The sequence below is a fragment of the Microcaecilia unicolor genome, chromosome 2, assembly GCF_901765095.1.
Source record: "Microcaecilia unicolor chromosome 2, aMicUni1.1, whole genome shotgun sequence".
NCBI classification, from domain to species: domain Eukaryota; kingdom Metazoa; phylum Chordata; class Amphibia; order Gymnophiona; family Siphonopidae; genus Microcaecilia; species Microcaecilia unicolor.
The window spans coordinates 33,502,068-33,517,173 of NC_044032.1; positions in this window are offsets into that span (position 1 = coordinate 33,502,068).

Here is a 15,106-nt window from a genome sequence, read left to right on the forward strand (position 1 = left end):
GCCAGGTTAATGTTGGTATAAGTGGGCACGCCTAGTTGTGCCGATCAACAAGTGCAACTGATAGTATTCCATAAATTGTGTGTATTGTTTGGTGACAGGCCCATGATCTGCCTATGCTCCAACAGGAAACAGGAGTGAGAGACAGAGCCAGGCACTTCAAACACAGACCAAGGAACACTCAATATGATGACACAACACGACACTGTGTTTCGGCACAAGGAATCTCTTAAAAGTATTGTGTTGTAAAAGAACAGTCACAAACGAGCCTGTCTTCAAAGACTGAATTGCTAAAAGAGGTCTTGAAAAAGACTATTTATTAAGAAAGTAATGGTCTCAAGGACTTGCGCTACTGATGAAGACCGGTTAACAGCTGGATGTTCCTTGGTCTGTGCTTGACGTGCCCGGATCCGTCTCCCACTCCTGTTTCCTGCTGTATTATTTCCGCACCTGTGGATTGTCTGCCTATGCTTCATCCATGCATACGCTCCCCCTTGCAGTTATGTGCTATAGTACTCAGGTGCTACCGTATAGAATAGCGTCTAGTGTATGTTCATGTGTTGCTGCCAATTATTGGCACGGATGCTGTACACAAGTACTACTACTACTACTATTTAGCATTTCTATAGTGCTACAAAGCGTACGCAGTGCTGCACAAACATAGAAGAAAGACAGTCCCTGCTCAAAGAGCATACAATCTAGTAGACAAAAAATAAAGAAAGCAGATCAATTAATGTGTAGAGGAAAGAGGAGAGGAGGGTAGGTGGAGGTGAGTGGTTACAAGTGGTTACAAGTCAAAAGCAATGTTGAAGAGGTGGGCTTTCAATCTAGATTTAAAGATGGTCAAGGATGGGGCAAGATGTAGGGGCTCAGGAAGTTTATTCCAGGCGTAGGGTGCAGCGAGACAGAAGGAGCGAAGTAGCACCTAATTCTATGCACTTGTTTATAGAATTGCCTCAATATCATCTTGGTGGTTGTAAGCACATTATAGAATATGCTCACATGTTGTTCTTGTGACTAAAATTTAGGTGCACCCATATAGGCCACCTAAAACCAAGCCTAAATACCTGTGCCGAAGTTAGGCGCAGATCGGGTGTATTCAATAATGGTGCCCATAGTTTTTTTTTTTTAAATGCCCACAACCCGCCCATACACTCCCCCTTTTCAGCTATGCACATTTGAATTTATGTGCACCGCATTGTAGAAAACACCTAGAAATTTGTGCACATGCACAAGGCCGCCAAGAGACCGAGCCTGGCCCAGGGCAGGGCCGCCAATGCTGGGCCTCTCCCAGGGACCGCCGCATATACAGACTACAAAAATTAGGGGAGGCAGAGCCCAAAGTGTGGGGGGGGCACATTTTGCCCACCTCCCTGCCCCTGCCACAACTCCACATACCTAGGCTGACGGGGGTCCCCAAGCCAGAAGCCGTCTTCGTTCCTCTAGTGCTGTTCTCCGCTGCATTGCCTGCCCTGTGGCTGCTTTTCCCCTCATGTTGTGCATGCTCAGGGGAAAAGCAACTCAAGGGCAGGCAATGTGGCAGAGAACAGCGCTGGAGGAAGAGTTCTGCTGGCGGGACTTGGGGCCCTCCGCCAGCTAAACCAGAGGCCCCAAAGTCCTGTGTCTGCTCCTCCTTAGCATCTAAGGGGGGGGGGGGGCGGCACCAGAGTTTTCTCTCTCCTGCTCCTGTTGGGATGCAATTACCGGGTCTCATCAGGAGCAGGAGAGAGACAGACCCCAGTGCTGGGCCCCCCTTGGAGGCCCAGGCCTGGGGGAATCTTACCCCCCCTCTCAGTGACCCTGCATGCACATTCTAATTAAAGCCAATTAATGTCTCTGTTAAGTACCAATTATCTGCGCTGATTGGCAGGGCCGCCGAGAGGGGGGGCAGGGGGCACAAACTTCCCGGGACCTGGGCCTCCAAGGGGGGCCCAGCACCGGGGTCTGTCTCTCTCCTGCTCCTGAGACCCGGTAATTGCATCCCAACAGGAGCAGGAGAGAGAAAACTCTGGTGCCGTCCCCCCCTTAGAGGCTAAGGAGGAGCAGACACAGGACACAGAGTACAGCGAAGATCAGCTGAGAGGAGCTCGTCTGTGTGGGCCGCGCACGCCGGAGTCAGAACAGAAGACAACACTTCTGCTGGCGGGGGTTCGGGTAGAAGGGGCCCGGCGCCACACTCCAACCCGCCTCTGCCACCGCCACCGGGCCCCTTCAGACCAGTCCAGATGCTTGGGTCAGGGCCGCCGAGAGGGGGGGGCGGGGGGACAAAATTCCCGGGACCCAGGCCTCCAAGGGGGCCCGGCGCCGCAGTCCCACCCGCCACCGGGTCCCTTCCACCCGAACCCCCGCCAGCAGAAGTGCTGTCTTCTGCTCTGACTCCGGCGTGTGCGGCCCACACAGACGTGCTCCTCTCAGCTGATCTTCGCTGTACACTGCAGGGCTTCTGTGCGTCCGTGCGTCTGATGTGCAGGACGTCAGATGCACAGAATCCCTGCAGAGTACAGCGAAGATCAGCTGAGAGGAGCACGTCTGTGTGGGCTGCGCACGCCGGAGTCAGAAGACAGCACTTCTGCTTGCGGGGGTGTGGGTGGAAGGGGCCCGGCCCGGTGGCGGAGGCGGGTGAGACTGTGGCGCCGGGCCCCCTCAGGGGGAGCGATGACAACCTGGGGGGGGGTGGCAGTGGGGGCAGGACCCAGAGGGGCGGGGCCGTGGGCCCGAGGGCGGCCTTGTCCTGGGCCCGGCCCAGTCTCTCGGCGGCCCTGCTGATTGGCTGGTTAATTAAGTTGTGGGCATAATTTGGCCTTGCGGCCAAATTAGCATGCCCGACTTAAGGTGCCATACATAGAATTTGGGGGGGAAGTCAAGGACTGTAATGAGAGGACAAAGAGGAAAAGCTGTTGTACATAGGATATGGGCAGCAAGAAGGGATCTCAAAGAACTGAGAGTTGATGAAGATGTTACAGATAATATTCTTTCAAGGTTGTCAGGCTCCTTGACAATGAGCTTTGGCATCATCAACATTGTTTTATTATCTTTCGCTTAATAAAACGCACTACAGCTGCAGTTCAAACATATCCAAGGGTAATTGGAACAGCGAATGAAATACAGCAATATAAGGAATCACAGTACATTAGTGGAGATGAAGAGCAAGGAATGGCCAAGTTTATAGCAGTGGCTTCAAAGAGACAATAAACATAATGTCCTTTGCCAAGGACTTTTCCAACTGACACAAGATTGAAAACTTAGAGGCCTCTTTACTAAGATGTGCTAGCACATCCTAACACGGGAGTTTCCCCACACATTGTCCATTTTTAGCACAGCTGTAAATTTGGCCCTTTTCAATCAGATCTTTTTCAGACCATGAGGTAATGTTAGCATTAGTGCACAGCCATTGAAGAAAATTAACGCCGGAGCACTTAACTGCTTCTTATTTAGGAGGTGCTAAGGAATCCTGCATTAAATCAGCATTGTTCAGCTACAATGCACCAATGTCAACATGATAGCTGAGTAACGCTTCCATGTCCATTCTCTGCCACACATGTCCCCACTCAAACGAATGTTAGCAAACTCAAATGGCAAAACTAACAAAACACTTATCTGCATTAAGAACATAAGTGTTGCCATACTGGGCCAGACCAAAGGTCCATCAAGTCCAGCATCTTGTTTCCAACAGTGGCCAATCCAGGTCACGTACCTTTGCTGGACGTCAGAAACAGAAGGAAGCCTTTTGCGAGAAGAAGAGGAGCTCGGCTGGCAGGGGTTGGGGTCCCCCGCCAGCAAAGGCATGCGACGGCGGGTTGGCGGCGGGAGGGGGGGTCGACAGTCATCGGCAGGGGGTCCAGGGCTAAATCTATGGGGGCCTAGGCCCCCCTGGCCCAACGTAGCTATGCCACTGACTTCACCCCTGGCCAGGACTGTGAGTTTTAAGGTAGCTCTGACACTGTGAAGGAGTGTTTTTAAAGGGAAGTGGCAGCACCCTATAGACTCCCTCACAAGGGCAACATATAATAGATTATATATTGCTATAATATAATTTAATCAGGGGCCCTTTCACTAAGCTGCGTAGGCGTCTACATGCACCCAACGCGCAGCAAAATGAAGTTAACGACCGGCTACCGCTCTTGTGTTAATTTCATTTTTGGTGTGTGTCCAATACACGTCTGAAAATTTTTTTTGGGGCATGCATATCGGACGCGCACCAAGTGGCATCTGACACGTGTAGGTCATTACCGCCCAGTTACCACGTGAGTCTTTACAGCTAGGTCAACGGCTGGCGGTAAAGTCTCAGAACCCAAAATGGACCCGTGGCAATTTTCATTTTGCCGCACGTCCATTTTCAGCAAAAATTTTTTTTAAAAAGGCATTTTTTACATGTGCGCTGAAAAATGATTCTGCGTGCGCCCAAAACACATGTCTACACTACGGCAGGCCATTTTTCAGTGCACCCCTTATATTGCTCCCCTTTTACTTACTATGGTGTCCTTTTGTAATTACTACTGTCATTGATATCTATAAATAGTTTACTGCAAAACCATGTAACTTAATTTTTATTTCTAAGATTCCTACCTAGATTTTTTCTTGTGAAGACATGCCAGAAACTTTTCATTTGGAATATAGTTTATTAATTCATTTGGAGTTTACAAGGTTCATTATGTATAGCACAGGTTCTGGGGGTGGGGCGGGGGGGGGGGGGGGGAAGAAGAGAGCTCTGCAAAAGACACTCTGCCATAAATCAAGTTTTAAGTCCAATCTGTTGGTGTGCTTCAAGACATAAACAAGAATTCATAGCCAGCTACTCAATACTACTGTTTTTTTTTTTTTTTTTTTGCCTCTGTGAACCAGAGTGACTAACCATTCAATTTGAGCTGCTTAGCTATACACACAGGCATAAAATAATCCCACCGAGGCCCCCTGTACTCAAGGCAGTCTTTTCAGGTCAATAACTATCATTAAAAGGCCATATCTTTTATGCCGCTTTTCAGAATGAATTTTCAAAGGAGCCTCTTACTGCTGCCTCTGTTTCCGCATTACACAATCTTCCTTGATTATTGAGCTTTTCGATGCCCTACTCAGCTGACTTAAAGGAAAGGACATTAATGAAAAGACTTTTAAAAAGTTACAGCATTGATATTTCTCTTTCCTATCAAATTGCTAGTGTGTATTTGAGATCACAGTTTGCAAAATAAAACATTAGGATGACAATTTGCAGATATCAATGGGCTGACTTGAATTAAATATAGCTTTGTTTCTGTGATCTGTGATGACTTGGAACCATCTTACGATTTAACTTTTCAGGGACTCATATAGGACTTGATAATCTACTTGATCTTACTACTACTATGACTAATCATTTCTATAGTGCTACTAGACGTATACAGCGCTGTCCACACATCACAAACACTTAAAAAATATTCAGAAATATCATAGAGGTGCCCCAACATGGTACTACTAGTAAAACAAACAAGAGGAAATATTTTTTCACTCAGTGAATGGTTAAGCTCTGGAACTCATTGCTAGAGGATGTGGTATCAGCAGTTAGTGTATGTGAGTTTACCAAAAGGTTGGGCAAGTTTCAGGAGGAAACGTCTATAGTTTGCTGTTGAGATAGACATGGGGAAAGCCACTGCTTGTGTCTGGGATCAGTGTTGGAAGCAAAATATTGAACTATTTTTTTTATTTTTTTATTTATTTAGAACATTTATATCCCACAGATTCCCACCATGGTGGGCTCTATGTGGCTAACAACATTTATGAAAAGAACATCATACAAATTCAAGGTCGGAACAGAGAATAAGGAACATATTGGGAAGGAAGCAAACAACAGGAGGTACAAACAAGGGCCGGTAGGAAGTTAAATAATACGATTTATCACATAGATAAGGGACTTCTTGAACAGACCCTTGGTCTGACCCATATGGCTATTCTTAAGTTCTTATGTTCTAAAGATGGCTGTATTCAGAGTTATCCAGGATCCTCTCCAAAACTTTCAATAACATAAGTAAGAATGGGAACCTTTAAGCTTCACCATCATAAAATCTAGTTCAACTACTATAAGTGCATTGACAAGTCCATTAACAATTATTAGCTAGGTGGTTGTGAGGATTGTCACTTCTTCCCTCTATGAGTGAACAAAGGAATCGATACGAGTCCTTCCAGGTGACCCAGACTGACCACTGTCAGAAACAGGATGCTAGACTTGAAAGACAAATGAATTTGGCCTTATAGCCAAATTTTATAAATGTTACCTTAAAAATTGACAAAAAAAAAAATCACATGCCTAGCGTGATTCTATAAACTATGCCTAAAGTTTGGCGTTGTTTATAGAATACTAGTAAAAAAGGCCCGTTTCCAAAACCAATGAAACGGGCGCTAGCATGTGGCTTTTTTTGTGTGTGTGTGTGTATGTGTCACAGAGTTATTTTGTGTGTGTGTGTGTGTGTGTGAGTGTGTGAGGGTGCGGTGTGTGTGCAGGTTGTTGATGTGTGTCTTTTTTTGTTTTGTTTTTTGCTTGGGGTTGGGGAATGTGCTGTGCTGTCCTTGGTCGCTGTTTGCTGCTGGCTGGGTCGCGGGTAATCCTTCCAGCTGAGCCACAGCTTGTCCTGTTCGGCCATGTCCCAGATGGTGACGGGCACGTTGTTTTCCGGCTCCTCTGACTCCATGTCAAGCAATCCCAAATATAGTCTGTGCTATAGGCCCTCTGGCACTCTTCAGTACTGGCATTAGGCATTTAAAAATTTCTCCCCCCCCCACCCCCCCCCCCCCCCCCGGTCTATTTTTGCACATACCCACAGCAGGAATATTCTTCTCTCGTTCCAGCAGTGGTTCTGTGCTCTCCGTGCTGCACAGATAATGAGCCATTCTGCTGGGGAATGCTCCTCCCTTATTGTCACGTAGTTTCCTCTGATTGGTCCGTCTTACGTTGCCTAGTGTTGCCTGGGAACAGTGTTGTGATGGTCTTTTGTGTTTCAGAATGTTGAGGGTGTTTTTTCTGATTGGTCCATCATGCGAGTGCGGGGCAGAGAGACATGGTCAGTGTGTGGCTTCACCACCATGAATCCATGAACCCTTCAGGGAGTGACTTCAGAACGTTGTCTTCAGAACGTTGAGGGTGAGTTTTATTATAGTAGATGCTTAGTGGCCATTCTTGTGACTAACATTTAGATGCACCCATTTAGACCACCAAAAACCAGGCCTAAATACTTGTGACTTACATATGTGCAGATCGGGTGTATTCTGTAATAGTGCACATAGTTTTCTGAAACACCCATGACCAGCCCATTCCACACCCATGGCCACACCAGCTTTTTGGCTGCACGTAATAGAATTTACCTGTACCATGTTATAGAATATGCCTAGAAAGTTGTGCATGTACGTTCTAATTAAAGACAATTAGTACCCTTAATTGGTTGTTAAGTACCAATTATCAGTGCTGATTGGCTTCTTAATCAATTAAGTTGTTCATGCATTTTGGCTATGAGGCCAAATTGGAACCTACAACTTAAGGTGCGTTTATAGAATTTAGGGGTTAAAGGGTAATTCTATCAATTTGCACCCCGGTCTAGATGCCCTAATGCCAGGCACTTAGCTCTAATTCTATAATGGCATCTTGTCACCAAGAATCTGTTATAGAATGCTAGCAGTAGTAGCTCAGGTACTCTGGCTATTTCTGTGTCCCAGGAGGACTTACAATCTAAGTTTGTACCTGAGGAAATGAAGGCTTAAGTGACTTGCCCAAGATCACAAGGCACAGCAGTGGGATTTGAACCGGCCATCTCTGGATTGCAAGACTGGTGCTCTAACCACTAGGCCACTAGGCCACTCCTCCATAAAGTTGTCTTTGGTGTGCTCATCTGTAGATGCATTCTTATGCCATGTCAGTGGCAGGTGTAAGTTGGCATGCCTAGGTGAGTCAAGTGATATGCATAGTATATCATATGGTACGATGCATACATAAGTAGGAGATATACCCATGGCCTTCCCATGCTCCATCTATGTGTACACCCCAGCATCTAGTGCACACAGGTACCTAACAGTCAATTTAATGGTGCTTTTGACGCACATAAGTAGCGCCTACCTCCAGATGCAATTTTATAGAATTGTCCCCTTACTCTATTAGGTTCTTATGACTACACTTCGCAAAGGAATTCATTGCACAAAGCAAGTTATTTGAAAACATTTATGCTTTGCAATTGAGTGCGCCTATAGGTCTTACATTGAAAAATAGCAGAAAATAGAGCAGAGTTGGGAGGGGATAATTTAACTCTAAAATTTAATCAAAGTAGCAAGGATGATCAGAGAGGTCATTAGGAGACTGAAATCATCTTATAGTCTTCAAGTAGGATACGAAAAGAGTTACAAGCCCTCTAGCTACAAGTGAACTAGCAGAACTGAGCCTGACTGCTGCTGTATTCCCTGAATCTGAAGGGCTGCCAGTTTCAACCAAAGATGTGGGAAAAAAATGCTCTTATGATTTATTTCATTCAATGTTATCTGTAAATATGATTCCCCCATGATACATTGCAAATAGCATATTTTTTTAAAACTTGCCTTAGTAACAATTGTGATAAAGAATTGCCATCTAAGGTTCAAAATGTTGCTCTGAACCCCAGAAAAAAAGGAATATATTTAGGAATTAAAATGTGCAAAGTCCAGATGGTGCTTTTTTTTGTTGTTGTTGTTGTTGCTTTTAATTATATACGAAAGTAAATGTTAGCCTATTTTAGTAAGAATATTTTAAGCACAGCCTACATAGAACTGAGGAAAAGCTTCTGTGAAATGCATTGTCAGATTGTTTCTATGCCAGACTAGTTTATAACACTCCGACCTCTATTTTGTTCCTATCTTAGTGATCATTTGGATATAGATGCTTTAAAAACTACTTTGAACTATGTTTAACTATTTGATTGATCCTCCTAACTGGAAGAAAACTGACCCTGAGCAGTTTAAAGACTTCTTAAACCAAAGGTTGACAAAGAAGACCAGGACTGCTTTTACACTGAATGCTAGACATCAACACAAAACCCCAGGCTGGACCCAAGCTCGGGAACACAGTGCAGCTATTCATGAAAGAAAAGGATGGGATATGCCTTGTCCTACAGAGGGATATCTTTATGAGGAAGTCGGTCATAGATGTTGAATTCTCTCTGTCTGAGATCTTCTGCCTACAGAGCTCCCCTGAATCATGCTGCAGGATAAAAAGATACAATCACACTTCTTAATCTTTGAGGTGAAACTTCCTGATACAGAAAAAAGAGCAGAAGGTGACCATGAATTTCCAGGGCCTCTATATTATTGAACAGGGCATCAGCATCTTCCTTAGTTGCTTTTGCAAGATCAAGGAAGTGGTTGAGATTGATGATCATCAAGACATCTGGAGAGGAGGGGGAGGGCACAGAACTAGTTCCAGCATCTCCTGTTGATCTTTTCTCTGGAGAAGTTTCCTGGGCTTTGTGTACTACCTGGGCCTATCCCCAACCTGCAGAAAATACTAGCAGCTATATGCATGAATGTAACCTGTATAGCACACAACTGCTAGGGGGTGTACTCCTAATAATGGAACCTTGCATCATGTAGCTATAATTTGAGTATTCATTCAAGCAAAGGACAGCCACCTTTAGAGGGACTGCATGATCCTTTTGTAGTGTGTCTTTTTCCACAGGAGCTATTGGAGGCAACAGAAACCTAATTCAAAAATTTAACTTCCATGGGGTTATTTCACTTATCATCAATGCTCTGTGGGCTTTCCTATAAAGGTCTAATCCAAGATGCCTAGAAGCCATCCTGTTGCATAATGGATACCTTCCGCTTCAATAAGAGTTGTTTCATTATCAAGAAAATCCTTGGAGTAACAATCGACCGAAACCTCTCACTAGAGACCCAAGTTAAATCCACCATACAGAAAATGTTTCTCTCAATGTGGAAACTCAAACGTGTGAGACCATTCTTCCCGAGGGAAATATTTCGCAACCTGATACAGTCAATGGTACTAAACCACGCAGACTACTGCAATGGAATCTATGCGGTAGGCAAAGAACAAATTATAAAGAAACTTCAGACCGCTCAAAACACAGCAGCTAGGCTTATATTTGGAAAAACACGCTTTGACAGCGCCAAACCACTCCGAGAAAAACTGCACTGACAGACCTCATCGACCTGCCAACCAGAAACACCATTAAATCAGCACGATCATACCTAAACCTCCACTACCCAAGCATCAAAGGACTCAAATACAAATCCACTTATGCATCCAGCTTTTCCTACTTAAGCGCACAACTATGGAAAGTAGTACTTTCCGGAAATTTGGGTGGTCGATCATAGTTTTTACTAAGGACAGACCTGTTCAGAAAAGCATACCCCACTGACCCAACATAAAAAACCTGGATACCTGCGACACAACGTAACCAAAGACCATAATGGACATATCCTAACCCTTCCTCTCCCTCTCTAAGTTCCCCCAATTGTATTTACCATACATGTAACCCATTCTACCACAATTTCATCTTGTAATGTTCATACCTGTATTTGTTCAAACCGGAATCGGCTAACGCCATTTACGGTACTATGTAAGCCACACTGAGCCTGCAAAAACGTGGGAAAATGTGGGATATAAATATAACAAATAAATAAATAAATAAGAATTACAATTCACCAAGGGCTGTTGCAAACCGATGCACATCATGCCAAGGAACTATCACTTTATTGATGGACTGAAAGATGACGGGAAGGATTAAAAACGTTTGCAATTGAGAGATACTGTAAGCAATAAGATGGTCAGGTTGTCAACTTGGTCTGTCTGGCAGGTTAGTGGTTGGTAGCTGTGTAGTCTATAGGAGACGTTATACCCTGTGGGCCAACCAGGCCTGTTTGTCAGGTTGGTGGTAACCTGTAACACCTACTGTAGGATGTAAAGAATGAATGAGATGACACTTAAATATTTTACTTCTTATAAAATGTAATTGAATATTGATTATTCTATGTAATATATTGTAAATACTCAAGCTGTACCATAAAGAAAGTGTACTTAACCTCTGCATTTAAATGAAAGTTTGATTATTGTACAAAATGTACTTCAACATCTCATTAGATTTGAAACAAAATTTAACTTGTATTGTAACCTTTGCGTAGTAGTTGAACACTGATTATTTTCTGCATCTTGCATCTATCTACTGATTGCCTTACATTTTTGATAAAGTTTATTTAGAAAAAAAAAGTTGAGAAAAACACAACAAAATGGCCTCACAGATCAAGCTGAATATTACATAGAATAATAACAGATTTCAAAGCTTATTCCATGACTTTGATGTTCTGTCTGCATTTCAGGCCAGCTTCTACAAATTAAACTGTCTCTTTCATTAGGTAAGTCCTAGAGATATGAATAACACTGACATTCATTTATATATGTATTTATTATTAGCTTTCATTTACAATTTTCCTGATTTACATAATATATGGTTTACTGGCACTGGTGGTCTAGTGGTCCTTGGGGCAGGAGTAAATCCCACTCACTCTTGCCTCTCATGGTGGCCAATTGAAATTGGTTGCTGCAAACTCTAGTGGTAATCCAATCATAGAGAGTAATCTCAGCTCAAATTATGCCTAGGGAAAGTTTTCACTCATATTGTAATTAAACTCAAATTCATTGCCAGAGAATATGGTAAAAGCAGTTAGCTTAGCGGGGTTTAAACAAGGTTTGGATAGCTTCCTAAAAGTCCATAAGTCATGATTAAGATGAACTTGGGGAAAATACACTGTTTATTTCTAGAATAAGCAACATAAAATGTATTATACTGATTTGGGATCATGTCAGGTACTTTAAACCTGGATTGGCTATTATTAGTAACAGGATTCTGGATTAATCCCAGTATGGCAACACTTATGTACTTATGCACATAAGGTGTATACAAAAAGGGCTTGTATCTCCTGGGATATACATGTAAACCCATATGCCATGGGATAATTTTATAATAACCTTTTCCATGTCTCTAATAGTCTTTACGTTGTGAAAATAACCATTGTACAATCATCCTCATAATGGGCAAAATCAGAGAGAACCATGACAGACCCAGATCTTGGCATGGTAAAACAGAAATTCAGAAAGCTGTCCAAGATATAAAATTAGAATAAAAAATGCAAGAACACTTCTTCCTTTGGTAAGGAACGGATTTCTAAATGCCAGTTTGTTTAATATGTTCCCAAGAAGTATTTCTGCTTTACACTCAGTGTAAACATGAAGCATTACATTCCCAAACAAATGGTGCAGGTGTAACACGAGGAGCTTTGTTCAGTCTAAAGAGAGAAAACCTGCTTCTTTCTGTAGTGAATTCATTTCCTATTTCTTTCAATTCTCATTTCCATCAGTCAAATATCGGCTGGGTTGGATCTATTCCAGAAAAGCTCAAAAACATCTATTGAGATTTTAGCATATATTTGATACTAACGTACTTAAAGGAGAAATCATTTTCATTAGTTCCAATCTCTCTCTCTCTCTCTCCTTTTAATCTTTTTATCACAGAAGATAAAAGAGTTAGCATGACTGGAGGAGGTGATATTTTTTTTCATTTTTTTTTTTTCAGTTCAAAGTGAATAGTTTAAAAAGATGTTAATTAAATAGGAACCGGTCATGTTGGAAACCATCTCAGGATTAGCATGTGGAATAGACTTCCCAGCTGTACTGTCTTCTCTTTATACCAAAATTACAAAGAGTCTTGAGTCCGCTGAATCCGTCTTTTGAATGCTTCTGCACATATGGCTTTCACCTCGCTCAAGTCAACTTGCACAGACTGACCAGTCTTTTTACTTGTGTGATAGCATACATGAAGTTATAGTTCTAAAATTTGTTAGAGAGATACAATGGGACCTTGCCAAGTTAACCTAAATGCAGTTGCACCTGAGGAGGAGGAGAGAAGTACAGGGTAGGCATGGGAGTTCAGTCAATGGAGAGGCATGGGGTATCTAATTCCATCAGACTATGGGCAAAACTAAAGCGAAAGGTAAGAAAACCAGAACTTACTACTGGGGTAACCAAGAATCTCTGTGTGATCAGGAAGATGCTCTGCCAGTCCTATTTAAGTTTCTTTGTGTCTGCTTACTTATAGTCCTTATTTTATTAAGAAAAGAAAACTGAGAACATGATGGCAGGTGAGCAATGTAAGGCCCATCTCATGCTCCCAGCTACTCGTTCATAAGGGCAACATGACAAAACCAAGCCTAGTCAGCCTCTCCAGGCTAACCTGGGTGAAGTTTGTTCCCGATGACACACAACTTCTTGGGAACTCTATTACAGCCCAAAGCAATGGGGTAATATTTATTTATTTTATTTGTTGCATTTGTACCCCACAATTTTCCCACCTATTTGCAGGCTCAATGTGGCTTTCATAGTACCGTCAAGGCGTTTGTGCAGTCGGCTGATAACAAGCACAAGGTTGATCGTATGAGGTATATGTGGAGGGTCGGGAAGGATGAAGATTGCGTGTTGTCCAGTACGATCAAAGTTATGCTGTGTTGCTGGGTGAAGAGGTTTACGTGTGGTCGTTGGGGTAGGCCTTTTTGAAGAGGATGGTTTTTAGTGATTTCCTGAAGTTCTGGTGGCCGTGGATTGTTTTCAGGGCTTTTGGGAGGCCATTCCATAGTTGTGCGCTTATGTAGGAGAAGCCAGAACACTCTGATGTTCATGCTCCCATCCAACTATGACATGGTCATGACATAGTCATAGATGAATGGGAGCATGACCATCAGAGTTTTCTGGATTATTTTTGCATTACACCATTGCACCTGGTTGGATATAACATTTGGAATATTAATATAAGCATGTGAAGATTCAGCAGACAGACTTATTGGATTGTTTTAATGGATTGATTGTGACAGTGACTCATTCTGATGACTGTATGAGTTGTGGAACAATTTGTGGATTTTATCTACATGGTGTTGGTCAGAAGAATAAGAGGAACCATACAACCTTTTTGTGGACCATCTGTTCGTGGACTGTCAAGATAAGTATTAAGACTCTTTTCAGTAATAGACTGGGTGCCGGCTTTGTTACTCTGTTTTCTTTTTATGGGCAATATGTGTTTTGAAAATATGAGAGGAATGTGCAATATTGATGAGAAAAAGCAATAGATGAATGTGATGTGTTTTAGAAAATTGTATTAGAAGATTTATGATGTGCAATAAAGATTTTGTATGTGTCAGAGTCATAGTTGCTAAGGAATAGTGTTTGACACAATTTATGCAACTACACTGGAATTGATTTACCCAGTTACTTAGATTATAGATTATTTCCAGAAAGAAACAATGACTTTCTTAAAGTCTGACTAATAATTTTTAATGGATTTCTCCCCAGATACTTATCCAAACTGTTTTTGAACCCCACTATGTTAGTTGTCTTGACCATATCCTCCAGATTGAACAGGACAGTGACCCAGACATTTAGGCGGTCACAAGAACAAACAGGCGGCATCCCAGCATGGCTGGAAGAGGAGGTCTTGGTGGGAGGGGGGGCGTTGGGGAGTTAGGGAAGGACTCATTAGGCATAAGCAAGTTACGTCAAGGATAAGAAAGGAGGAGGCGGTATTAGGGGCTTACGAGGGACAGGGAGGCAGACAGAGAGGAAGTCTAGGAGGCAGAAAGGAGGTGGCCATGGGAAGCAGTAAAAGTGGCGCAATTGCCATTTTGCCTGCTGCTCTATTCTAATTCCCAGGTACAGCGTGACCCTTCCAAAGGTTTGCCTATCATACTTTGCCTTTTCATGCTATTTTCATAGATAAGTTGTAGAATGCTGCGACCATAATAAAGTCCACTCTTTTCGGATAACTTGGCAAGTGTCTATTTATGTTGTATATGGTTTGGCATGAAAGGAGAGTGCCAGTTGCCGCCTGCCCAATTTGTGCATTGCTACCTGGGAAAACTCTTCCTATGATTTGTCTTCAATCTGCTGGGTGTTGTTGTTTTATTGAGTGTCCTCTTCTGTTCTGCATTTATTTTGGAATGAAATAGTAAAATACAATGAAACCCATGTTTCACTTTATTTCAGTATGAAATGAACAACGAAACCTGGCTGGAATTCATGTTTTCTTCTCATATTTCCCAATTTAGCGCCTGTTACTTCAAATAG